The 27795-nt window shown below is 38.8% G+C and overlaps 1 long non-coding RNA gene across 1 annotated transcript in view; it reads right to left on the minus strand.

The window, feature by feature from the left end:
* Positions 1 to 658: 658 nt before the first annotated feature.
* The window catches only part of LOC140483831 (uncharacterized), a 69339-nt gene continuing 42202 nt past the window's right edge, over positions 659 to 27795 (minus strand). The window contains exons 4-5 of the long non-coding RNA XR_011962054.1: positions 22392 to 22499; positions 659 to 2366 (exon numbers count right to left, since the gene is read on the minus strand). This is a non-coding gene — a long non-coding RNA (uncharacterized lncRNA). The remainder of the gene's footprint in view (positions 2367 to 22391; positions 22500 to 27795) is intronic.

Here is a 27795-nt window from a genome sequence, read left to right on the forward strand (position 1 = left end):
ATCAAATGTCGACTTCCCTTCAAATAGCTGCTCCGAATCCACATTTCCCAGCTCCTGCTGAATTTTGATATAATTGGCCTTGGCCCCAATTTAGGACCACTTTAGGACCACTCTCATCTTTGTCTACAAGTATTCTAAAACTTAAAGAATTGTGGTCACTTTTCCCAAAGAAACCTCCACTGCAACTTCTACCACCCGGCCTGGCTCATTCCCCAACTCCAGGTCCAGTATGGCCTCTTCCCTTGTCGGACTATTGACATAATGCTCTAGAAAACTTTCCTGGATGCTCCTTACAAATTCTGCCCCATCCAGACCTCTGACATGAAGTGTATCCCAGTCAATGTTGGGAAAATTAAAATCACCCAGCACCACCACCCTGTTTCCTCTACATCTTTCCATAACCTATTCACCTATTTGTTCTTCTACCTCACGCTCACTGTTGGGAGGCCTGTAATACAACCCCAATAATGTAACTGCACCCTTATTTCTCAGCTCTACCCATAATGCATCACTGCTCAAGCCCTCCATAGTGTCCTGCTTTAGCACAGCCGTGATATTATCCCTGACTAGCAATGCAACTCCTCCCCCCCTCCCCTCTTTACTTCCCTCCCTGTCCTGTCTGAAACATTTATATCATGGAACAACCAATCATGCCCTTTCTTCAACCAAGTCTCTGTGATCACAATAACATATTATTCCCAGGCACCAAGCCAAGCCCTAAGTTCATCTGCCTTACCCACTATACTCCTTGCATTAAAGTATATACACTTCAGGCCACCAGTTGTTTTGCGTTCATCTGCTCTCTGCCTACTCTTCACCGTGGTAATGCAAATGTGATGATCCTTACAATCTCTAGTTTCCACCTCACTGTCTACTAGTCTTCTCTTCTGGTTCCCAGCCCTCATTAGTTTAAAACCTCCCCAACAGCAGTAGCAAAAACTCTCCAAGGACATTGGTTCCAGTCTGGTTCAGATGTAGACCATCCAATTTGTAATAGTCCCACCTTTCCCAGAACCAGTCCCAATGTCCCACAAGTCTGAACACCACCCCTCAAGCCATGTGTTCATGCTGCCTATTCTTTCATTCCTACCCTGGCTAGCACATAGCACTAGGAGCAATCCTGAGATCACTACCTTTGAGGTCCTCCTCTTTAACTTCTCTCCTAACTCCCTGAATTCTGCTTTCAGGACCTCATCTCGTTTCCTACTTATATTGTTAATGCCTATATGCACCACGACAACTGGCTGTTCACCCTCTCCTTTCAGAATGCTCTGCAGCCAATCGGTGACATCCCTGACCCGAGCACCTTGGAGGCAACATGCCATCCGAGAGTCTTGTTTTTGGTCACAGAACCGCCTATCTATTCCCCTTCCAATAGAATCCCCTATGATTATGATCCTACGAGTCTTTTTCCCACCCTTCATGGCCCACCACGGTGTTACGATCCCGGCAACTGCTGTCCTCCCCTGGTGAGCCATCTCCCCCAACAGTATCCAAAACAGTATACCTGGTTTGGATGGAGTTGATCGTAGGGGACACCTGCACTGTCTTCCTACTCTTTCTTTGTCTTTTGGTCACCCATTCACTGTCTCCCTCAGCAATTCTAATCTACGGTGTAACCAATTCATTAAATGTGCTCCCAGACAGGAAAAAGCATCACAGCTTGGTATGGCAACTGCTGTGCCCAAGATCACAAGAAATTACACAGAGTTGTGAATGTAGCCAAGTCCATCAAGCAAACCAGCCTTCCTTCTGATGACCCTGTCAATATTCCTGCTGCTTCAGGAAAGTAGACAATATAATCAGAGACCCTTCCCATCATGGTTATACACCTATCCACCCTCTTACATTGGAAAAAAGATACAATTTGAAAATACATACCACTAGATTCAAGAACAGCTTCTTCCTTATTATTATCTGACTAATGAACAGACTTCTCATATATTAGAGTTGGTCTTTTTCTGTAGCTGTAACACTATACTCTATATTCTATCCTATCACCTTAATGTACCTTGGACAGCACGCACAACAATACTTTTCACTGTACCTTAGCATGTGTGACAATAGTAAATCAAATCAAATCAAAATCTGGGGAAAGTGAAATTAGAATGGATAAGGAGAAAAGGTTCAAAGTCATCACTGTATAAATCACCACATTACAGTAACTTGTGACACATCAGAGTGAGTGGTTGTTGTGTATCAGGTGTTAATAAAACTTCTAATTCTACAACCAGTTGTCCGGAAACACTTCTTTTCCATCTCCGTTAATCGCGTGATTTCTCGTGAGCCATCTTCCACAGTGGTCAAGATGACGATTATTGAGGGGTCACCTCTATATTTCTTTGCTCTTCCCTCGTGCTCTATACCTTGTTTTAAGGAAAGAAAGGAGAGAGATATGAGTCTGAGCGATGGATTGCAATGAGAGGAAGGAAGGATAATATTTGTGGAGTGGTTACAAAGGAACTGTGTGAAATGCCAATAAAGTTACAGTGAATATTTATAGTAGTAGTTCAAATGGGGACGTGTGGAAGACCCTCAAGAATGATGAATGGATCAACTAGCAAATTGTTTGCCTGAGGAATGCTGGACAGAAGACAACTTTTAATTCAGAATGAAGAGATAAACAATTGATTGTGGAATGCTGCAAACTTTTTCTGTTCTCATGAGATCCTCTTTCAGCACTGTATTCCTGTATGAAGACCTACAGCCCTGCTATTAACATTTTTAATTCCTTTCTGGCCATAGGGGAGTGCCAGAGGACTGGAGGATAGCTTATTAAGAAGGATTGTAGGAATAAACCAGGGAACCATAGACTGATGGTCAGCGGTAGGGAAACGACAAGAGAAAGCTCTGAAGCAGGCAAGATTTGATCAGGCATAGTCAACATGGATTTGTCAGAAGAAGGTCATGTCTAACAAATTTGAATGATTTTTTTGAGGTGGTGGTGATGTGTGCAGGTGAGGGGAATGCAGTTGATGTAGTTTATATGGATTTCAGCACAGCATTTGACTAAGTCCCACATGGGAGACCGATAAAGAAGATAGAAGTCTATGGGATCAAGGATAATTTGGTCAGATTAGTCCAAAACTGACTTAGTGAAAGGGGACAGAGGGTGGAGATAGAAGGCTGTTTATGTAAGTGGATGCCGATGTGCAGTGATGTGCCTCAGGGATCAGTGCTGGGTCCCTTATAGTTTGTGATATTTTAAACAAATCGATGAGAATGTGGGGGCGGGGGTGGTGAGGAGGTGGATGAGATGAAGTTTGGCTGGATGGTTAATAGAGGAAGAAGGTCTTAGATTACAGGAAGATGTGGCTGGCTTGATCAGATGGGCAGACCGGCAGCAGATGGAATTTAACCTCGATAAATTGGTAGTGATGCATTTTGAAAGGATTAACAAGACATGGGAGTACTCAATGAATGGCAGGACACTAGGAAGCTCAAAAGAACAGAGGTATCATGGGGTGCTTTTGTATAGATGCCTGAAGGTAGCAGGGCAGGTTAATAGGGTGATTAAGTAGGCATGTGGGACAATTGCCTTTATCAGTCATGGTATAAATGATAATAGCAGGGAGATTATGTTGGAGTTGCAAAAAACATTGATTCAGCCACACTGGAGTATTGTGCACTGTCCTTGTTACCACACCACAGGAAGAATGTGTTTTCACAGGCGTGAGTGCAGAGCTGATACTTCAGGATTTTGCCTTGATTTGACATTCTAGCTATGAAGAGAGACCGGATAGGATTGGGTTTTTTTTTAGAGCAGAGAAGGCTGAGGGAGGAGCTGTCTGAGGTGTATAAGGTTATAATGAACATAGACAGTGTGGACAAGAAGCAACTGCTCCCCTAAGCTAAAGGGTAAAGGATGAAGGGGTATAATTTTAAGATGAAGGACAATACACATAAGAGGGGATGGTGGGAATCTGGAATGCACTGCCTGAGAGGGTAGTTGAGGCAGAAATCATCAATGTATTAAAAAGTACATGGTGAGCTCTTGAATTGTCTTAACTTCAAGGCTAGGAACTAAGTGCTGAAAAGTGGGATTACTGTAGTTATGTCACCTCAGACATATAGGCCGAATGGCCTCTTCTGTGCTTTAACTGTATGACTGCATGGCTCTTCAGCTCCATCTGCATCATTACATAGACTGACTCGTCTTCACTCCACTGACCAGTGCATCTCTCTACCCTTTATAGTGTGGGGATTCCTCAGAATAATTGTGGAGGCCTGCCCTTTCATTTTGAGTCCCTTGTTTTCTGTGTTCTGACAGGTGTAGCATGCACTCATTATAACCCCTCCCCGGTCCCTTTCATAAAAATGTATTTCACTATCTGGTGAGAGTCACCATTGTGCCTGTTCACTCTGATTGATTTGAATACCTGAGAGTAGATATTAATGCTATGACTGAGTTAAAAAGCCACAGCAAGTCTTCTCCATGAACATTTATGTTCCTGACCTGCTGCAGCCTTGCCCTGCTGTGAGCAGGTTGAAATATTAGAAGTCTATTCAGTATCACTGTTGTCTTATGGCAATTCTAATTGAGAACATTGACATTTCTCCTGTGACATAAGAATAATAATCAGCACAATACCAATCTCAAAGTTTACAATCCTCTCTGTCATCTTCAAGGCCACTTGCACTGATTTGCATATTTTATCATATGTCTAACACATATGTCTAACGTTCCTGTCACAAGGCTTGTCATATCCATTACTGCTTTACTTGAATTATTTCAATTATTTCAAATATTCAAGTTTGTTATATTTCTTGCATTTTGACTATATACTGGAACATTATTTTGACTATGCCTTCAATCATAGAGTGTACAACACAATTTTTGTTTGGTAAGCTCTCTTCTGTTGAGAAATTCTCCATTTACTTTCAGCTTGGATTGCTAAGTTTCGAATTGAATTGAATTGAATTTATTTATTATCATGTGTACCGAGGCACAGTGAAAAGCTTTGCCTTGCGAGTAATACTAGCAGATGTAGTAAAAAGTATCTCAAACCAACATCAATCACAGGCAATCTGCCCTAGTTTCTTTTATCTGGAGTTAAATTCACAGTGAATCACTGCATTAAAATCATTCTTATTTCTTGTATTAATATAACAGAATGTCTCATTGTAGATGAAATTCTGGGAAAATAGGAAAAGGCTTTTCTATTCCATATTTATTGTTCTGAGCTTCTACTTCAGAAGCACAAGTTTACGTTGCACTCTGTAACGTGTGCCATGCTATTAGCAAAAATACTAATAACTAACTCGCTAACCTCCATTTTGAATGTTTGTATAGTGATTGGAACCAGGTGGACCTTGTTTACTACAAGGTCCTTGACTGGCCCAGGTTAACAACCCCAATCAGGAAGCCCTGGCTGACTAATATAACCAGGAGATTAGAATCCCCACAGTTTAGGGAAGTAACTCTAAGCTGGTTGACTACAGCCAGTGTACTTTGCACAAATAAATAAAGGATGACTTGGTGATGGGATACTGGCCTCTGTGCAGTTATTTCAATTTTCTGTATTTCTGGAAGTCTTTCTTTTCACAGTGACCACAGTGATTTTGTCTTTCCAGGTCACTGAACATTAGCACATTGAATAAACGTTGCGATCACAGATAGCAGGTTTCTTCTGTAATCACATGGTATAGGTAGGTCATGAATGAGAAGGGAACAAGTGAACATTTAACGTCAGAGGTTAGATTGCAAGTAAAGCAAAATAATTAGCAGTCAAGTACTCAAGATTGAAAGTTAGCAGAGTGGAAGCTGAAAACATTCCAGGCTGAGGTGAGTTAGACTTTGAAGTTAATTAAATAAGTCTTGGAAATTCTTGAGATGAGAAAAGGCTAGGGTTTTGAATCTTGTCACACTTAGGGAAGTTGGGTCTGTATTTGTATGCTTTATATGCCTCAGAACTATGGAGAGATGACATTAATTTCTCAATGTAACAGTTTGTGTTGTCAGTGCTTTAAAATGTCTGTTCCATTCTATCACCTCCTTTATAGTTTGTTCACCTGTTTGAATCTTCACCAATCAAGTCCAATAGATATCAATGAGAAACTGGCTCCCATCAAACATAGAATAATTGAAGAGTCTAGCAATATTCAATGGGGATTGGGGGCAGAAATAGGTTGCCAAGATGAGATAAACTCTCAAAATCCTGGAATGGACAGGCATATAGCATTATGGCAATGGTGGACCTGAGGTCTGGAAGTACAGGCGTGTGACTGGGATGGTACAGACTCAGAAAAAAGCAGGGGAGGAGACTGGAGTCTGGAGCAGAGACTAGATCAGGCTATCATTAATTTGGGTTGGGGTATTGACTATTTGTGGAAGTGCCTAAACAGCCACAGTTAAAATAAAAGGTTGAAGATGATGTGATGCAGTGATGATGGGCAAGCCAGAGGGTTGGTTAGAACATGAGGAGTGGTATGGAATGACAAAAAGGTGAATCATGAAGAAATCAGAGTTTGAGAGGAAGGCTCAAAAATGTAAAAATGGTGAGCAAATGTTTCTACAGGTATTTAAAAAGGAAAAAAAGGAAGTAACTGAGCATGGAGTGAAGAAAGTCAGCTAGATAATAAAGAATAACAGACTGAATGAACAAGTATTTTAAAAAGACATTCTTTGGGAGTGGTAGGGAGAGAGAAACTTAATGAAATTACAATTGATAGGTAAGCAGTTAAAAGGAAACTATTTGAGCTGAGAGGTAACAAGTCTCCAGGTTCAGATGGATTTCATTCCAGAGTCTTAAAGAAGGTGGTTAATGAGATAGTAGATGTGTTGATTCTGATTTCGGATGTGTTGACGTTGATTTTCCAATGTTCCCTATATTTAGAAAAGGTTTCATTAGAGTCAAAATTAGCAAATATAACCCCTCCATTCAGAAAGTGAGGTAGGCAGAAATCAGAAAATTATATGCCAGATGGCATGATATTGATCCTATCAACTTGCCTACAACCAGTCATTAGAAAGCTCATATCTAAGGACTATAGAAAGCTTAAGGTAATTAGGAAGCATTATTACGATTTTGTGAAAAGAAAATAGTGTATAAATACCTTCTCAGATTACTTTGAAGGAGTAACATTAGCCTGTAGATGTACTACACTTGACTATCCAGAAAGCATTTGGAAAGGTACTGTATCAACATTCATTATGGAGAATAAAAGTTCATGGTGTAGAGGTTAACAGTTTTTATAGATGGAACATTGTTTGGCTGACAACGTTATGCACAAATGAGTCCTTGTCTGTTGGAGGATGTGATAAATGAAGGGATTATATATACTTGTCCTCAACTTTTTACAATTCCCATCAATAACTTAGATGAGTGAAGCAAAGACATGATAGTTAAATTTACAGATAACACAACAATTGGAAATTATGTTGCAAAGATGACGTAAGGAGTTGCAGGCAAATGAGTTGAGCAAATGCGTAAAGATCTGACAGATGGAATATAATGGAAAATATGATGTTCAATTCAGCAGGAAGAATTAAAAAGTGCACTCTCTTAAATAGAAAGCGACTGTGGAATTCTGTGGTATAAAGGGATCTAGGTGCTACAGTACAAGGGTCACAATAGGTTAATGTGCAAGTACAACACATAATTAAGAAGCGATCCTTTATTTCAAGGGGAATTCAACATAAAATTAAGAATATTGTTTTTCAGGTAGACAGGGCATTGATGAGACCACATCTCAAAAACTGGTCTTCCTAATTAAAAGTTAGGTGTCATTCTTTTCGGTCTGAGATGAGAACCGAGATGAAGAGTTATTTTTTTCGAACTCAGAGCTCTGCCTCAGAAAGCAGCAAAAGCAAGATCATTGAATACTTTTCAGGCAGAGGTGGATGGATTCTTATTCTGTTTTTCCCTTTTGTTCAGCAAATATGAAAGGGAATCAATGGTTACTGCGATAAGTTGAGAATGTGGCATGTGAAATATTAACAGATAGGTCATGATCTTATTGACTATTGGAGCAGGCTTGAGGGTCAAAATAGCTAACTTCTACTCTTTTTTCGTACATTCATGGATGAATGCACTTAGAGGAAGCACTTAGATCCAAAACCAAAAGGAGGAAGATGGTCACAGCAACAGTTTTTAAGCAAAGACATTGCTGAACATGACTATTTGAGATTTGTCAAGCTTGTAATCTTTCCAGCTTCATAGTGATTCTCTCGACCATCTCCTACACCTAGATATATTCCCCTTGCTTATGAACCAGACTGAGTACTTATAGTGTAATCTGGTCAAAGTATTATAAAGAATGAGCAGAACATGCATTTGACATGTACACTAAAATTTTGCCTCTGTAGTTCAGTATTAACTTCACTGACTGCTGCTGTAAAGCAATCGGATATGTTAAGTATTGGATGTATTTAAGCTCATCCTTATCTATATTGTATCAGTCTGGAATATCTAGACATCAATTTCATCTTGTGCAGCATTTTACAATGATCTGCATTAAATTTCATCTTCCATTATGTTCTCTCTCTCATATTTTGCATAACTCATGTTGTAATCTCTAAGCATTGAACCCACTGACCCTCTTAGTATTTCGTCAAATGCTGGTCAAACATTCTCTTTTGCATTAGCAATTTTACCTTTTCCCTCTTTAAACTTAGCTGCAGGAGTAATTTGGTTTGGAATATAGGTTTGGGGCTTATGTCAAATGCATCCAGACACAAAACTTTTGAGAGTGGTTGACCACAATTTTTTTCTACATTCATAGAAGACACCTGCCTTCACTCTCAGTTAAGTGTCATACAGCACAAAAGCAGACATTCATTCCAACCAGTCCAAGCCAACTGTAATTCCAAATTAAACTAGTCCATCAACCTGTGCTTGGCCCATATTCTTTCAAACATTGTTTATTTCTGTACTTATCTAAATCTCTTTTAACATTGTAATTGTACCCGCATCCATCACTTCCTCTGGTGGTTTCTTCTACATATGAATCACGCTCTGTGAAAAAATTGCCCTTCATGTCTTTTCTAAATCTCTCTCCTCTTACCTTAAAAACATGCCCCAGTCCTGAAATCCCCCACCATCAGGAAAAGACACCTGCTATTCACGTTTTCTATATGTCTCATTATTTTATAAACGTCTATAAATTCACCTGTCAATTTCTTATGTTTCAGTAAAAAAAGCCCCAGCCTTTCCAGCCTGGCCTTATAACTCAAACCCTCCACTCCTGGCAACATCCTGGGAAAACTTTTCTGAACTTCCTCCAGCTTAATAATGTCCTTCCTATAACAAAGCTAAAGATCACATGACACCAGTTTATAATCCAACAGGTAGTACAAGCTTTCAGAGCACAGCTACCTGATGAAAGAGCAGTGCTTTGAAAGCTTGTACTTCCAAATAAACCTGATTGACTATAACCTGGTGTCGTGTGATTTTTAACTTTCTCCACCCAGTCCAACACCGGCACCTCCATATCCTTCCTATAACAGGGAGACCAGAACTAGACACAGTACTCCAGAAGAGGCCTCACCAATGTCCTGTACAACCTCAACCTTACATCACAACTCCTATACTCAAAGATCTGAGCAATGAAGGCAAGCATACTAAATGCTTTCTTACCACCCTATCTCGAAATTTACATTAAGTTCTCAATCCAATACAGAACAACCTTGATTACCTGAAAAAGATGAGCGGAGAGTATTTTTTTTGAATACCTAATTGTTTGGATAACTGATTGTTTGGATAACGGATAACATTTTTATGGGACCTTGAGATCTTGTTCGGATAATCCGAAATTCAGATAATTGATGTTCGGATAACTGAGGTTGCTCTGTATTAGGTTTTTAATCTCCTTCTCTTTCTGACGTTAAAAATCACACAACACCAGGTTATAGTCCAACAGGTTTAATTGGAAGCACACTAGCTTTCAGAGTGGCGCTCCTTTATCAGGTGAAGGAGCGTCGCTCCGAAAGCTAGTGTGCTTCCAATTAAACCTGTTGGACTATAACCTGGTGTTGTGTGAGTTTTAACTTTGTACACCCCAGTCCAACACCAGCATCTCCAAATCATGTCTCTTTCTGACAGCTCTCTCACCCAACTGCCCATACACTCAGATTCAGATACGCTGTCCCCATTGTAAGCTGGAGAAAATAGAAAAAGTCAACTTTATAAAAGGGGAAAAATCAGGAGAAATATGAAAATGAATTTAGTTACTTTATCACTATTATCCAGAGATGCTCAAGTTAGTCATCTGAAGTTTACATTTCCACGTTTTCTTGATTTCCTGCCATAATTTTAACAGGTCACAGATGAAACTCTTGGAGAAATGATGTAAATTATTATTTTTAGCCATTGATCCTTGTGTCTCTGGAGGTTCCACCAAATCTTGATTCTGTATACACTGAATGCCAGACACTTTTGATATGTACTGAGCCTGGGTTTAGATCCATTATTCATTTCCCCTCTCTCAATAAACAAAATCCTGGGGCCCTCTGCCATCCTGTGGAGCACAAGACAGTAAAGGGAGCTAGAGAATAAAAGACCAAGGAGAAACAACTGAGATAAAGAACAAAAGATGAGAGCAAAAGATAAAGATGTGAGCCAAGTTAACTGATTGGGGCCGTGCAGCAGCGAGCTCACTCTAATTAGCCTCGATGTCCCCAGGCTGATGAGAACAAGTGAGAGAATGAGAAACAAATGCTTCCAAATCCTGATCATTATCCACTGTCTGCTGAAAAGTGTATGTGTGTAAAAGCAGGTGAGGACATGATTTAATTCAGTTGTATTGCATTTCTCTGGTTAAATAGACTGCCCATACTAACTGCCAAAACACACACAAATAATAGCCACTTGGATAAGTCACTCAAGGCTATCAATTCCCATGGAACTACTGGTTTGAGTTGGAAAAAGGAACAATAGTAGAAAAACATTCAGAACAGACATTCTGAATTGAGAGAAGGGGTTAGACTGTAAGAAAAGAAGAAATAGAAAACTAGGAAAGAAACAAAACAATTTGTCAATAAATATATAAAAAGTAAATACAATTTGAATATGGATTCAATAAAGAAGTATTGTCAAAATAATACTGAAGGTAAAAACAATGACTGCAGATGCTGAAAATCAAATACTGGATTAGTGGTGCTGGAAGAGCACAGCAGTTCAGGCAGCTCGTTGGATGCTGCCTGAACTGCTGTGCTCTTCCAGCACCACTAATCCAGTAAAATAATACTGAAGCTTGTTTTGAAGATCAAGGAAAGAAAACAAATGACTAAGACTGCTATTAATAAAAGTAATTAGAGACAGAAAAACTGCAGATGCAGTAATCCAAGGAGACAGGCAGGAGGCTGGAAAAACACGGCAAGCCAGGCAGCATCAGGAAGTGCAGAAGGAGTGTTCAGTCCTGAAGAAGGGTTCCACCTGAAACATCGACTTCTGCATCACATTAATAAAAGTAACATCATATCAGAACATGAAGATTTCAACTGTTAAAATTTAATGCATTTTTGGCATTTTTCACCTATTTTATTAAAGCTATCAAACCACAAAAAAGACATTTCAAATAAATGGACTAACAATCACCCTTCAAAACATAATGTGTGTGTTCAGTATGATCCATACTGCCTTCTACTCTGAAAGCCAGTAACTACTAGACTGGCATGCTATTATATTCTGGTTATAACCCTTGTGAGATTTAAATAAAACAAATTATAAAAGACTGGAATGTTAATATTGATACACTTGTAAAAGAACACAGTTCAGATTGAATCAATCCAGGATGCATCAAAGTTTCTTCCTTGGAATGTACTTGTTATAAATAATTTGCAAAACTTCATTTTATGTAAAATTTCTTACATGAGGTTTGTATAAGGTTGAGTACCAACCCTATTCATGTAGATTCAGGACTGCATTTTACTTCACCATGCCATTTTACTTCAGACTTTATAGTGAAAGAAAATTGAATTAAAAGGTTAAACAATACATAGCTAACCTGCTTTCGCCTACGGAAATTTTCTTTTTGCACCTACTACTGCAGGGACCAGCAATTGACTTGATTCTAAGCAACAGTCACTATCTGTACTCTACTATCACATGATGAAGAAGCAGTGCTCCTAAAGCTAGTGCTTCCAAATAAACCTGTTGGACTATAACCTGATATTGTGTGACTTTTAACTTTGTACACCCAGTCCAACACCAGCACCTCCAAATCATATTTAGGCTGGGATAGTAACTTGGATATTTTTGCTGCCTTCTCCAAATTCTGTCAACTTTCAAGGTTGTGAAAAGGGCCATAGTCAACCCAGGGACAGTGATAAGCAATGAACTTTTTGTTTTACCTTAAGACTCCTTATGTTTCCATAATATCATTGCTCATATACAGCCAATTTGAAATTTATGAAAAATTTTGTGCCGTCTTTAAACGTGGCACCCTCCTCTCCTACCACTGTTTCTTCCTTTCCTTGTGATGCACGTCCTACCTTGTTTAAATAATGCACCCAGGAAAATGGAACACAGACATGGTGGAATCAAACTGTGAGGAAGGAAAAATCAGTTTCGTAGAGTCATTGAGTCATACAGCATAGAAACAGACCCTTCGGTCCAACTAGTCCATGTTGAATATAATCCCAAACTAAACTAGTCCCACCTGCCTGCTCCTGGCCAATATCTGTACAAACCTTTCCTATTCATGTATCCATCCAAATGTCTTTTAAACTTTGCAATTGTACCCCCCTCCACCACTTCCTCAGGAACTTCACTCCACATGTGAACCACCTTCTTAAAACATTTGCATCTCACCTTAAAATTGTGTCCCCTAGTTTCAAAATTCCTTATCTTAGGGAAAAGACAGCTACCATCAACTCTATCTATACCTCTCATTATTTTATAACTTCTATCAGGTCACCTCTCAACCTCTTACGCTCCAGTGAAAACAGTCCCAGCCTTTCTTTAAAACTCAAACGTCCATGCCCGGCAACATCCTGGTAAATCTCTTCTGAACCCTCTCCTGCTTAATAATATCCTTTTTTTAACTGGGCGACCAGAACTGTACACAGTATTCCAGAAGTGGCTTCACCAATGTTCTGTACAATCTCAACATAATGTGCCAACTCCTATACTCAAAGGACTGAACAATAAAGGCAAGCATGCCAAACTTCTTTTTAACCACCCTATCTATATGTGACACAAATATTAAAGGATTATGAACCTGCACCCCTAGGTCCCTCTGTTCTACAACACTCCCAAAGGCCCTACCATTAATTTTTAAGTCCTACCTTTTTTGTTGTACCAAAATGCAATGCCGCGCATTTATCCAGGTGGAACTCCATCCGTCATTTTTCTACCCATTGATCCATTTGATCAAGATCCCTTTGTAATCTTAGAAAACCTTCTTAACTGTCTGTAATGCCACCAATTTTGGTGTGATCTGCGAACTTACTAACCATGCCTTCTATATTCTTATCCAAGTTATTTATATAAATGATAAACAAAAATGGACCCAGAAGTGATCCCTGTGGAAGACGGCTGGTCACAGGCCTCCAGTCCCAAAAACAACCCTCCGTCATCACTGTCTGTCTCCTGCCATTAGGCCAATTATATATCCATCTGGCAAGTTTACCCTGAATCACATGTGACCTAACTTCTCTAATTAGTCTACCATGCGGGACCTTGTCAAAGGCTTTACTAACAAATGACATCCATTAAAACAGAAATATAACTGAAAACTGAACTCAGAGTCTCAAACATGGAATTAAAATTGGAGGATCAGCATCCTTGTGATAGAAGAAATCCCAGTTCACAGGCATTAATCTGGAGACACCAAGCATTTTAGTATCAAATATGCTCTCTGACTGGTTCCTCATTAGATATAGTAATTTTCTATGTTCCCATCTTAAAAATTTTACACATCGCTATTTGTCAGCTATTATTTCTTGATAAAAACTATGGAACATAGAGCACTCCTTTGACACAAAGTGTATATACTGCAGGATAGCTTTTCTACTGGCACAGTGGCTCAGTGGTTAGCACTGCTACCTCACAGCACCAGAGTCCCAGGTTCAATTCCAGCCTCAGGTGACCGTCTGTGTGGAGTTTGCACATTCTCCCCATGTCTGTGTGGGTTTCTTTCCACAATCCAAAGATGTGCAGGCCAGGTGAATTGGCCATGCTAAACTGCCCATAGTGTTAGGTGCATTAGTCAGAGGGAAACGGGTCTGGGTGGGTTACTCTTGGGAAGGTCAGTGTGGACTGGTTGGGCTGAAGGGCTTTTTTCCACACTGTAGGGAATCTAATCATGACTATCAGGATACATTTTTCTTTCTTGTCCTTCATCCAAAGTGCCCTATTTACACATTTCCTTTAAGTTTTTATCCTATTTTTTCCAGTACGATTTTATCTATCCATGCTATTCACATTTATTCCTTTTGAGTGAAATCCTATTTGTCTCTGAAATGTCAGTTCAGGGACTTCATTAAATTTCTAACGTAACAATTTTTTATTTGAAAGTCCCCTTGGAAGGGTGACTCTCATTTAAAAATGAGATACGAAAAGATTTCTTCTCCCAGAGGGTAATAAATGTGTGGAATTCTCTATTTTAGAGAGTTGTGGAAACTCAGTCATTGAAAATATTTAAAGAGGAGGTAGATATAATTTTGGAATGTGAAGGTTTTGAGGACTATGATGTCCAAGATCAGCCATGATCCTATCGAATGATGGGGCAAGCAGGAACAGCTGAATAGCCAACATCTGCTCTTATTGCTTATGTTTTTTATGTCTTAGCCTTGTGTCTCTTGATTACAATCTGAAGTTAAAGCGAACTTTTATTGTTTAGTTCACAATTTAAAGCAAATCAATTTTAAAATTTTATTTTCATTTTAGTTTATTTTCCCTGGGCATTTTTATCTCACAGCATGGAAGCAATGCTTGTTCAACATTAAAAGGTAAGAAAGACAAGGAGGTAAACGTTTAGCTGAACCCCTGGCTAGCAGTCTGAAGTGGGGAGTTACCTAATCTTCATAGAACCTATCCACTTCTCAGTGCATTACAATCAACAGGATTGATGTTGATTGGCTTCTTTGATAGGCAGACAACCTGTCATAACTATGTTAAAAATCACACAACACCAGGTTATAGTTAGGTGTTGTGTGATTTTTAAGACTATTGCCTGGTGTTGTGTGACTTTTAACTTTGTACACCTCAATCCAACATCGGTACCTCCAAATCATGCCTTAACCACATTATTGCACAGACCTTGAAGCTGCACTGTTCCAAGTACCACTGTAAAATTGCAGTACAGAAACACATTCCAATATACAAAGATCTTTACAGGTGAAATCTGTAAATGCCACAATACTGCCTCTATGTATCATTACATCTACTTGAAAGTAGAATCAGTTACAATGCTGTTTGGCAAGTCACTTTTTTTTAACAATTGGAAATGGAGTGGAAGTGCTACAGATTCAATAATCACGGTATTGCATTCTTGTTAGTGGTACAAAATGAATAATGCAATACAGGGAGATCAGAATGTCATACGCATCATGGTGTCACAGATACATTGCTGTATGGGTACTATACTTCTAATTCGAGTTATTTTTTGGTTCCCCTGTTTACTATCATACTGATTCCCTGGCAAAAACTAGAGAAGCAGTGTTGTCATAATGGGTGCATGATTTATATTTTGAGCATGGACTGTAGTAGCTGTACGAACTTTGAGTCAATATTTCAATGCCAGTGATCCTTCTTCTATTGCCAAGCCTGCTGAGTTCCACCAAGAACTTCTGTTTTTGTTTCAGATATTCAGCATCCCCAGATCTTTGTTTAATTATGGCTGTATAAATTAGTTGTTTGATATAATTCCATGAAACACATTATAGTGAGAAGGAAGAAGTGGTGGTGATAGAAAAGGATCAAAGTTTGTATAACATACTGTGTACTGTTTGTTCTGTAGGCTTGCGTTTACAACAGCTGGTCCAAGTTGTTTGAACTGGATGCCTAGTTTAAAGCTCACAATAAGTCTATGGCAGATGCCATGCCCCTGGCTCTACACCCATCCTTGGAGCATGAGATAATTAGGACACCCACATCATGTCTCCTTTTTATGATTTTAGCTCTGCCTTCAACATCATAATTGCAACCAAACTCATCTCCAAATTCTGAGACCTATTACTCTGCTCCCCTCCTCTACAACTGGTTCTTCAAATTCCTGACCCACAGACTGCAATCAGTAAGGATAGGCAACAACACCGCCTCCACAATAACCCACAACACTAGTATCTTGTAAGGCTGCATACTCATCCCCTAACTATACTCCTTATACACTCACAACTGTTTGGTCACATTTAGCACTAACTCCATTTACAAATTTGCTGATGACACCACCCTAATGGGTTGGATCTCAAACAACAAAAAGGTGGAGTACAGGAAAGCGATAGACGGCTTAGTGGCATTGTGTAAAGACAGCAATCTCTCTCTCAATGTCAACAAAACAAAGGAGCTGGTCATTGACTTTAGGAAGCAGGGTGGAGGACATGCCCCTGTCTGTATCAATGGTGCTGAGGTGGAGATGGTTGACAGCTTCAAGTTCCTAGGAGTTAATATCACCAACAATCTATCCCCGTCCATTCATAACGATATTGCAGTCAAGAAAGCATACCGATGTTTCTAATTTTATGGAAGGATAAGGAAATTCAGCATGTCTGCAATTATTCTTATCAAATTTTATAGATACACCACAGATAACATCACAACTTGATATGGCAAGACCACAAGAAATGAGAGTTTTTGATCATAGCCCAGTCTATTACGAAAACCAGCCTTCCTACAATTGAGACGGGGTTGCCTCCACCTACACTTGCTGCTGCCCCCAGGAAAGAAGCCAACATAATTAAGGACCTCTCCCACCTGTGGTTATACTCAGTTCCACCCTCTTCCATTCGCAGATTTAAAAGCTTCTTTCCTTTTATTAGACTAATGAATACACCTCTCATATATTAGAGTTGATCTTTCTGTGCACTTCCTCTGTAACTGGAACACTCTAATCTACATTCTGGTCTCTTACCCTGATGTACTTAGGGAAGGTGTGATTAACCTGGATAGCACACTTTTCACTATACCTTAGCATGTGTGACAATAGTAAATCAAATCAAATCAAAGCGTGAGTCTCTCTGGTGCTTTACCTTTCTAACCTTCTTGACTTTTTTTAGGCAAAGTTATTCAGGGTAAACTCCTTTAGAGGATCAGAAAGCCATTACATAATACACTCAGCAAATGGATAGACTGACTAAAAGCTTTTTCTCATGAAGTGACCGAAGACAGCTGACAACTATGACTTGGGGATGCCAGTGTTGGACTGGGGTGTACAAAATTAAAAATTACACAACATCAGGTTATCATCCAACAGGTTTATTTGGAAGCACTAGCTTTCAGAGTGCTGCTCCTTCATCCACCTGATGATGGAGCAGTGCTCCGAAAGCTAGTGCTTCTAAATAAACCTGTTGGACTATAACCTGGTGTTGCGTGATTTTTAACTTTGGAAAACTATGACAAACTTCCTGGAATTCTGTCTGCACTAACCTGCAAAGTAATGCAGCAGTATTAGGACCGGAGTATTCCTGTTAATGGTCAAAGTGAAAAATGGCAACTCAAGGCAAGTCGTCTGTAAGTGTCCAGATTGGTTGAAAAAGTGAGTGAGCATTAGGGCAGCAAGTGAAGAACATGTGAGATTCTGCCTCCTTTCTGGCCATAGTCCACATTGTTCAGGCACCTAAAAAATTCCACCCAAAACTTAATTGGAGAAACTTGAGACAGTTCAGGATTCTGCTGAGCATGCAACTTGGTGACGCAAGGTCAAGAGAAAGGTATTAATGAGTTTTACCCAACTCTTGCAAGCTGTTCCCAGTACAATACTGTAACTAGCCATCCTCTGATGATGTATCCTCTGATTTTTCATCTCTTCCACATACTTGGATTGTGAGAAAGCAGTAGTTCAATGTGTCCATTATAACATCACAGATTTACTATCTTGTGTGGTATCAGTTGTACATTTACTTGGATTATCAGAGTCCCATTTCAACATAATCCTGCTCGGAGTCAAAAGAGCCAAAACATCAGGTAGAAGATGAGGAAGACCCACCTACAATCTGACAGATATGACCACAATTCACGGAACAGCACTGAAATCTGCTCCCTAGCTTTTTTTGTCTGTTCCAAGCTTATGTGTTCCATAAGACATTGGAGTAGAAACAAGGGCATTCAGCGCATTGAATCTGCACTACCATTCAATGAATCAAAACTGATCTGGAAATCCTCAACTGCATTTTCTTGTCACTTCTCTGTGATTCCCATATTGATTAAAAATGTATGTCAGCCTTATATAGACATAATGACCCAGCCTCACAGCTTTCTTCCGTAGATTTCTTTTAATCAAAAAGAAGCAGGTAGGACTTGTACTCCATGCCTTCTGCTCCAAAGGTAGGAAGACTACTACTGCAACACAAGAGTCCCTTCGCCCTCTGTGGTAAAAGAAATTCCACAGATTCACAGTCCTCTGAGAGAAGAAATTTCTCCTCATCACTGTCTTAAGCGTGTGGCCCTTTATTCTGAGATTAGGCTCTCTGGTCCTAGACTCACTAATGAAGGGAAAAGGAAGTAAGAAAAGCAAAGAGAGTCAAATTGAAAGTGGAAGAACTTATCAAAAGGCAGAAAAGATTTCAAAACATTATTTTTTTTGTAATATCAGAAATAGATTGTTTGTAATTATGCATAATCTAATAAAGAAGAGCAACTAATTTAGGTTGTGACTATAGAAAGAATGAAAAAAAGAGTTTTGTCATTAAAAGGGAATCAGTTTAATTGAAGTGAAATACTATCTTTTTAATCTTTTACTGACCAGTTAGATGATTTCTGATAAAATTGACGCACTGTAAGATCACTAACATGAAGTCTTCAATAACACTATAAATGTTTACAAGCTCTTGTACTTGTCATAATATGCCTCTCCATTAAGCCAGTAAAATGGCTTCTCAATTATGAAGCAATGATGAAAACAGTGATCAAAACAAGTAAAGCAATCTGTGCACCTGATCCCAGATTTTTATCTTGAACACTTTGGTTAAGATGCCCTTTCATTTCTCTTGGGTATCCATATCGCAGTCATGTTAAGTGAAATCAAGCTGAGGTACATTACTCTTCTTCCTGAATTCCTCCAGTCCCACTACAGAAGATGGCACACTTTTTTTTATTTCAATATTTCTCATTCATGCTGGGAGTGCACATCTGTAATTGTACACCCCAGTTCATAATTATCCATTCATTAAAATTATTGTTCTGAAAATTACAAGGCTATGTGTATGCAATGGCCTTACTTTGTTGCTAATTTGTAGTCACTTTGATCAAAGTGCATTTTTAGTCCAAGCAAATAGTCATCTGATTAAAAGAGCCTCAATCCCACTATGTGCCAGTAGTTTTCCCTGCTCATCAGATATTTGGTCACAAATGCTACCTATGTGTTTCTCAGCATGACAGTGCATGCCTAAATCTTCAAAATGCACTCCTGTTTGTTAGACAGTATGAAGTTCCAAAATTATCCTACCTTGTTTGTGTCAAACACTCCCTGTTCCTAGTGTTATTTTTTCCTTTATAACGTGCCTGAGCCCAACTTCAAATAAGTAGTCTACTACAACAATCTGAATATTCCAATACCGGCAAATGTAACAGATAGCTTGAACCAAGTTAAAAGCTTTTTGCAAGGCAACACACAATCACCAAGCCATTCAACCTCAAATTTCATAAACAAGTCTTGCTGCCAACAGAGAATGAAGATTTTAAATCCACAGGCCTGATCTGGACTTGAATCTACATCGTGAGTGAAAATAGCACATGCTAATCCACTGAATCAGCAAATCCCTTAATGAAATTACTATTGTCCATTTGAGACCTGCAATGTTTATAATGATTTTTCAAAACATTTCAAACCATAGACAAGTAGAAAGTAACATGGTTGTAAGAAACGTGAGAATAAATTCCCACAGCCCTAAAATCTGACTTCACTTCCATGAAAACAACTTTCAATGCACTGACCTAGGAACCCATTTACCTCAATGCTAGCTAACGGCATTTATTCACAGTACATGACAGTGTCTCTGGAGAAACGAGGGACAACCTAATATTAACTCTGAGTGAGAGTCTACACTTCACTGTTCCAATAATAGTGTCAGCATTGAAAATTACGTGTGACTAAAGTGACAAAGGTTAACATTAATTTTAATCACTTGATTATTTTTTGATAAAAGTTTTGCTCACTGGCATGAAGGAAAAACTACTTTGCTATTTTACTTCCATATGGTGTAAAGTCAAGAGGGCGAACAGAAAACTGGTTAAATGAAGAATTAAGTTTCTTCTACATACTTCTAATGATACATTTTAGTCCTTTGTAGTGATTGTAATGAGGTCAACCAGATGGACATCATGGAATATGAGTTCCCTGATTGAGGCTGTTAACCTGGTCCAGAAAACACTTGCTGACAGCTATAAATTGGAGTATCAGAGATTCTGTTCACTCTGAGAGCTGGCTCTGAGGAAGTTGGATCCGTGTGATATAAATAAAGGGTGACTTGGTGATGGAATACCAGTCTCTGTGGAATTATTTCACCTTAATTTGAGAAAAGAAGTATCTCTCAAAGTAACAGAGATACGCTAATAACTAACGACATTTAAGTTTCATTTATGGTATGTTTCTGATTATTTTTTGCATCTTTACTTAGCGTTGATTCAGGACAAAATAAAAATACTCCTAATTATTTCATCCTTAAAGCAATCAGATTATTTAATCCCATGTAACTGGAATGCATTCATCTCCAGGAATCATGTTCTAACTGGTTGTGCCAGTTAATTCCATTACCCACATCATTTCTTTTCTTATCAAGAGCAGGGTCATATTTTCTATTTGCTGGAATTGTGCTTGGTAAAGATAAAAGAGTTAAAGCAGTCCTGCAGCTGACAGTCATTATAGTTATTGAAACATTTGTTTGACAGAAGATTGGCCTTTCCATATGAGCATTTAATTAAAAGCAAGAGACTGCACAAGATACATGTTAAAGCCCTGTGATTACTGGTTACTTAGAATCTCAGTATCAAACCAGTGACATTGACTTAATCCTGGTGAACTGCTGATGTGACATCTGAAATAATCTGAAAATGTAAGGTGACAGAAAGATCAATGATTCTCATCTAGGAAAGGACATGACAAGACTTATTATAATCTCCTGATATTGCATTATACAAGAGCCCTGAACCACATCAATACTCCATATTCACAAGACATTATTCTTCCATGACAGGCTTGGTCCAATCCTTTGTTAGCTAACAACTTAATTAACCATTTCCATTCTTGACTAAGTTAATCCCTGCAGGCACAAATAACTTTTGCTTAGAATGAAAAAGTTAAGTTGCCGTTTAGGTAATTGAATTATAGTTTATTATTAACTTTGCCCCCAAGTACAGCATCACATAACAATTCATTATCTTTAATAGGTTCCCTCAATGTCATTCTCATAACTTAAGTGGGATTTTCCTTGTAGTCTTCTGAATTCTACCATCAGCTTTGAGAGGGTCTGAAGTGACTACTCTGCTGAAAAAAAATGTCCTTGGGGCAGCCAACTAACTGCTGAACAGAGAGGAAGAAGGACGTTTGCCATTGAACGTAGAATAGTGGGGCAGGCTCTCGAAGTTCAGGGTCAAAGAGGGACCTTTCAACTTGACAGGATCAACATGTTGCAATGGAAGGCAAAAGAGGCACTTCAAAATAGAGTCACCCCCTCTCACATGTAACTTAAACAAAATAATGGCTTTTACTGCCAGACCACAGCTGTAGGAGCAAGGTGGGGTAGGGTGGGGGTGTTGCAGGGAGGTTGGGTTGAGAGGAGTGGGTTAAGGGGAAGGCCTCAAAGCCTTCCTGGAAGGGTGGTTCCCCAGTCCACAAGGGATAAAATTCAAGCAATTAAACTGGCTCCAAAACCCTACAGAAACTAGAGGATAGCTAGAAAATTCCACTCCACTCCCTTTGATTATTCTTAATAGACTTTTAAAGAACGTTGTTAGTACCCACTATGTGGGACAACTTGTTTCTGCCACTTTCTCTAAAATGTGCACAGAGTGAGATGGAACGAAGAATCAGGAAACCAGCACATAGCTGGTTGCAATATTTTTAGCAGCTAACTATTATTGACTCCAAAGCCACACCTGATGGGAGCTCTATAGTTCCACCATCCATTTCACAAGCGTTAGCTCCTCCAGAAAATTAATTTTTAAATATGCTGTGGACAATGAACTTCCAGAGTCATGGACAAAAAGCATTAGCACAGAATTAAACATGTCTGCTCTTTCAAAGAAGCACTGCAGACAGAATGTGGTCTTCTGCACTGTGAGAGTTCTATTTACCTCAGGTAGATTTAACTGTGTCCTGCCAGTTCTGCCATTTTCTTTCCCCAAATCCTTTTAAAGCATGCCTGTGTGAGACCATCACTCCTTATTTGATGTGAATGCCATCTGGAAACAGAAAACTGCTGTTACAACCTGCAATTCTTAGAATGACAGTTTTAAAGAGATTAAGAACAGGAAAGGAGCAGTAACTACAGAAATATAAAGGGAACAGAAACAAAGAAAGGAATAGATTAAAGGAGATAGAAACAAAACTACTAAATGGAATAAACAAGCTCTGCTCTGCACTCTACTTCCTTTTTAAACAATGAACTCCAAAGAGAAGTAGACAGCAAACAGTTATTGGGCATAATTATGGACTATGCATCCAATAACACCTTTACTCTGCTACAACTATTCAAACTATGTACACAGTTCTATTTTAAAGATGAAACTGCACATTACCCTGAGAAAGAAACTCTGAAAACCTTGCTTGCCCTTGGGGAAAAAAATGAGGGCTTCACAGATTTAACACATCCAATCTTTCCATGGTTAATCAGAAAGATCCAGAAAGAAATCTGGAAGATCAATTCAAGGTAAAAATTAACTTCAGGATTAACAGACTCCAATGCTTGCCACACTGACAACAATTCCAAGAGTCGACTGACCAGCGTGAATGTGACTTTTTCACATAACAACTGTCAGAGAGGCTCATTCAGTCATGTATCATCTCCACACCAATTTGTGCTTTCAAAAGGCTCTTAGAACAAGAAAAAGGCCAAACATTTGATGTATTACTTGATATTGGATACAAATATGAAGCCATTGTAACCGGCCAACATAATTACATGCTAACACTATTAATATCATCAGCAAAATGCACCAAAACAACAATATATTTTACAGTTGCTTGTCAAAAAGCTCTCCAACTTTTCTTGACATCTGTAAGGCATATGGCACTAAGGGACATTTGGCGCATTGTGATAGCTAGGTTCAACATCCAAGTCAGGCCCCAGAACAAAACACAAGTGACCAACAAACACTTGTTGTGAATTTTAAACACTTACAGAAAGGAAAGTGTTAAAAAGGTGCACAAATACAAGCACATTAATGAAGTGCAGAGTCAAGTAAACCTAGATTTCAATATCTACTGCCTGAATAATCACCTCCTTTTATACTCTAGGATGAAGCCCATCGTAACCTAGAGATGTGTCAACCCAAAGCTCCATCATTTTGCTTAATATCATTTCCCTTTTGACTGTAATTTTATTAAGTTTCTTCCACCTCCTGATTTATAGCTATTACTGGAATGATTTCTGTGTCTGCTTTAGTGAAAACAAAAGCAAAATATTCAACCAGTATTTTCATACTGTCTATTGTTAACTTCTTATCTTCATTCTCTAGAGGACCAACAGTCACTTTACTGATTTTTGTCCTTTTAAATACCTATAGAAATTCTTGCTATCTGTTTCACATTTCGAGCCTCTCATGATGCAATTTCTTCCTCCTAATTAACCTATTGAATATTCTTCATATTCCATGCTTTTCCTTCAAAGGTGATGCTTTCACTAACTTATTTTGTGAATCACAGATCCAAAAGAACTTCCCTCTAAAGTTGTATTTACAGTGGTAATGTACTTATTCCCAAAGTTCTGAAATATTCCCTTGGAACCAATGGATCTAGCCACAACAGGGATTTTCATTACTGTGAGTACAGTACAACAATGGTGCAGAGATGTTAGAAAAGACTAAAGGAACCAGTCAGCCTATGACCAGCAGCAAGCTCCTACACAACCTCCAGTCTCTACATGAAGAGTTTACAGCTGTAAGAACCCTTGGGATACAGAGGTATAGGAGGTTTAAACTTTATCATCCTCACTGCCATTTTCACCAAATAAAACAAGCATATTGTCACTGCATACTGAGGATGTCCCAGGACACTGTCATTGAACTGTGCCATCTATTAGAGTGGGACTTTCGACATGAAGGGATGGGTGACCATCCTATCCCAACGGCCACAAAGGTGACAGCTGAGCAAAACGTTAATGCAACTTATCACCTCAAACAAACAAATGTACCGGGGCAGTTACCAATGCAATTTGTGCCAAATCATGCTGCTTCATTTTTCCCTGTGGCAAAGTTAGTGCTGCTACTCAGGCAGTAGGCTTTGCGAACATAGTTGGCTTCCACCAGATGCAGGGATGCTATAGTCTACTTGTTGCAAGCACCATAACAAAACTTGATTGACTTTATTAACAGAAAAGGGTTCGATTCTATCAATGTGCAAATTATCTGTGATCATTGGTATCACATCTTGGAAGTTCAGTGTGAATTACCCCGGGAGCTGTCATCATGCCTGTATCCTTGCAATTTCATATTCTTCTGCTTCATTTCAAGAGTGGGATGCCTTACACAGATGATTACTGGGATACAAAGGATACTCTCTATAGCCATAGCTGATGACTCTATTACACAATGCCTGACTGAAGCCAAGCATAGATTCAAAGTAGCGCATTGCTCAATCAGTGCCAACAAGAATCAAATGGTAAACTTTCTGAAAAAGGTTCCAATACCTAGATCAGTCTTGAGGATCATTATGTGTTGTAATTGGTGCATATTATGCTGGCACAGTGATCCTTTTAAGAGATGAGTCATGTGAGCTGTTGTGTCACAGTGATAGGTCACCTGCTCGGATGCAGACTTGTTCAGACTTCTTTGAGCTTTTACAGACTGCACAGCTTCAGAATAAAAAACCTCTCTATTGGGCTACAACTAAAATCAAGTTTCTGTGTTCTTAGCTCTGACTGGAACTTAGTAACTGTCCAGTACAAAATAAAGGGCGGACCTTGCAGGACAGTTTGGATAAAATGTGTCACATAATCCTTGCATTGTGCCTTTCAAGCTGGAGCATGCAAAGGCAGGGTGTAATAGATGCTGAAGAGCTGGCAGAGTAGCAGCAGTCTCCAAAGAGGACGTTCTGTTTTGTCTCACAATCAGGTCATGTTCACAATATCATCACTGTAGCATATGAGACTATGTGAAGTGACACGTTTCTCATACTCTACCTTACCTCCAATCACTTGAAGCATGTCATGATATGAAAAGCATGCTCCTCTGTATCTCTACAACTTGATATTAGCTCAAATATTACATGCCTGAGAATTTTTTTTTATATAATAACTGCTCCAACAAATGTCTGTTGGATTCTTCATTATGATAACATTTGCATCTAACTTTTTAATGTCGTCAGGGCTAACATAAGTATTAGCACATCAGGTTAAATACTCTGTTGGTGGCAAAATAACAGAAAACACCATCCAGGACAAATCAGCCCATTTCAACAGTATGGCATCCATGATACTGAACCTATACTATTGGCACAGAGTGATAGCCATATGTACTATTTGATACACTGCAACAATTCACCAAACTTCCTTCGACAGAACCTTTCAAATGGCTGATCTCTACTTCTTAGAAGCATCAGGCAGCACACTGCAATTTTCACACCAAGCCACAAACCATCTTGACTTGGAACTATTTTGCTGTCCCTTCATTGTCACTTGGTCAAGATCCCTTCCTAACAGCACCTAATTCAGCAATTAAATAAAATGGCCCCTGACCCCTTTGCGAGAGATGGGAAATGCTGGGCTTGCTCACATCCAATGAAGGAATACAAAAAATAAACGATGGCCAACATATTTGCCAAAGTTTTTTTAAGATTTTCTTTGAAAAAGAGGGAGATGGAGTCATATTGAGAATTGCAAAAGCAATTCACTCACTTTCAGAGAAAAAAAAATGAAGAATTACTGATAATGGAAACTGAAAACAGAACAATGGTAATTGCTGGAAAATTCAGCAGGTCTGGCAACAGCTGTGGAGAGAAAGCAGAGTAGGTCAGTTCTGAAGAAGGGTCACTGGACCCGAAAGGTTAACTCTGCTTTGTCTCCACGGATGCTGCAAGCCTTGCTAAATTTTTCGGGAATTTCTGTCTTTGTTACCACCGATAACAAGAAGAGAACAATCTTTGCTCTAATTTTGAAATTGAAACATGCTCACACAAAGGGTTCCGTCTATGTTCCTTAGATTCAAATTCTGACAGACCTACAGCTTTCGATTGCTGCTGGAATGGTCTCCACAGAGAAATAAATTGATTTATTTTATGGTTTATTGCAAGAAATGACAGTCCATCTTTCTCCTTTTAGGAAACTAAAAAGGGAAAAAAAAGGAAAACATTTGTTCCTTTATTATATCATTTGCAATCTCTCATTTATCCTTATTTGAACCCCTCCAGAAACTTTTAAGACTTAGCTAATTTCCTTAAAAAATCCATAAGGTCTCACAAACTTGAAAATTGAGACAAAATAATTATCCAGTTACCTTTTTAAAAAGCACACAAATTTACTTTGAGACCATTTGAAGAGTGAAAAACAAAAAAAGTTACTCCAGAGTCTTAGGCAGAAACGTAACAGTGACTCTTCTTGTCACTTCCATTTATGAAAAATCTTATGGAACATACAGGGATTACTGACATTGCTTTGAGAAAGAAAAGATCCCCCTGGGCAGGCTTTACCATTCTTCACTGCACAGCAAATAAATTGTTGAACACCTTTTGAGGCTCTGATTTCAACAGTGAAAAGTGATTTGTCCTCAAAATGTTCAAATTTTCTCCTTCATACTAATACCTTCTAACTCATACTAACTCCTTCATGCATGCTTTTGATATAGTTCAGGTTGCAGGCAGAAGGAAGTCTCATTGATTTTAATGGTCATTCTAAATCCAAACATTTGCGATGGAAATACACAAAATATATCTCTTATTGCTAACACCTGCTATGAAAATCACTTTTTGTTTTAATTATCTGACACCCCGTTCCACTTGAAAGGTAAATCAAGTGTAAATATTGAAAAGGCCTGAAGATTTACAATTGCACAGTATTTGAATAATGAATTACCTTTATGATTCAATGTATATTATACCCACTTAATGTCAGTACATATCCTGTAAGTACAAAAAGATTACATAAGTTCAATTTTACGCATAACTAAAGATTACTTGTTCTATTAGTCCATAATGCAAGACAGCAATCAATTAGTCCAACTGTAAAGACAAATAAATAATGGGCAATAAGTAAAAAGATTGAACTAGATGAACAAAACTCTATTAAGAAGTAAGAAAGAAACAAAATACACTGTGATTTTTGGTATAAAACTTCTCAACAATTAGAAACAAGATATTGCCCTTGATTTTCTGAACCTCAGTGCCATGTTGAAATGAGGGTCAGGCATTCACACTGTGATCTAGGCAACCAATCAGGTGTGGGCAACAAATTAAATGAGCAGGCTCACAGTTCAATAGAGGATGGTGGGTGGTCTCTATAAGCTAGGAGGTGGTAAGGGGTTAAGGAGCTTCGGGAATCATAGAGCT

The sequence above is a fragment of the Chiloscyllium punctatum genome, chromosome 12 (genome assembly GCF_047496795.1).
Source record: "Chiloscyllium punctatum isolate Juve2018m chromosome 12, sChiPun1.3, whole genome shotgun sequence".
NCBI lineage: Eukaryota > Metazoa > Chordata > Chondrichthyes > Orectolobiformes > Hemiscylliidae > Chiloscyllium > Chiloscyllium punctatum.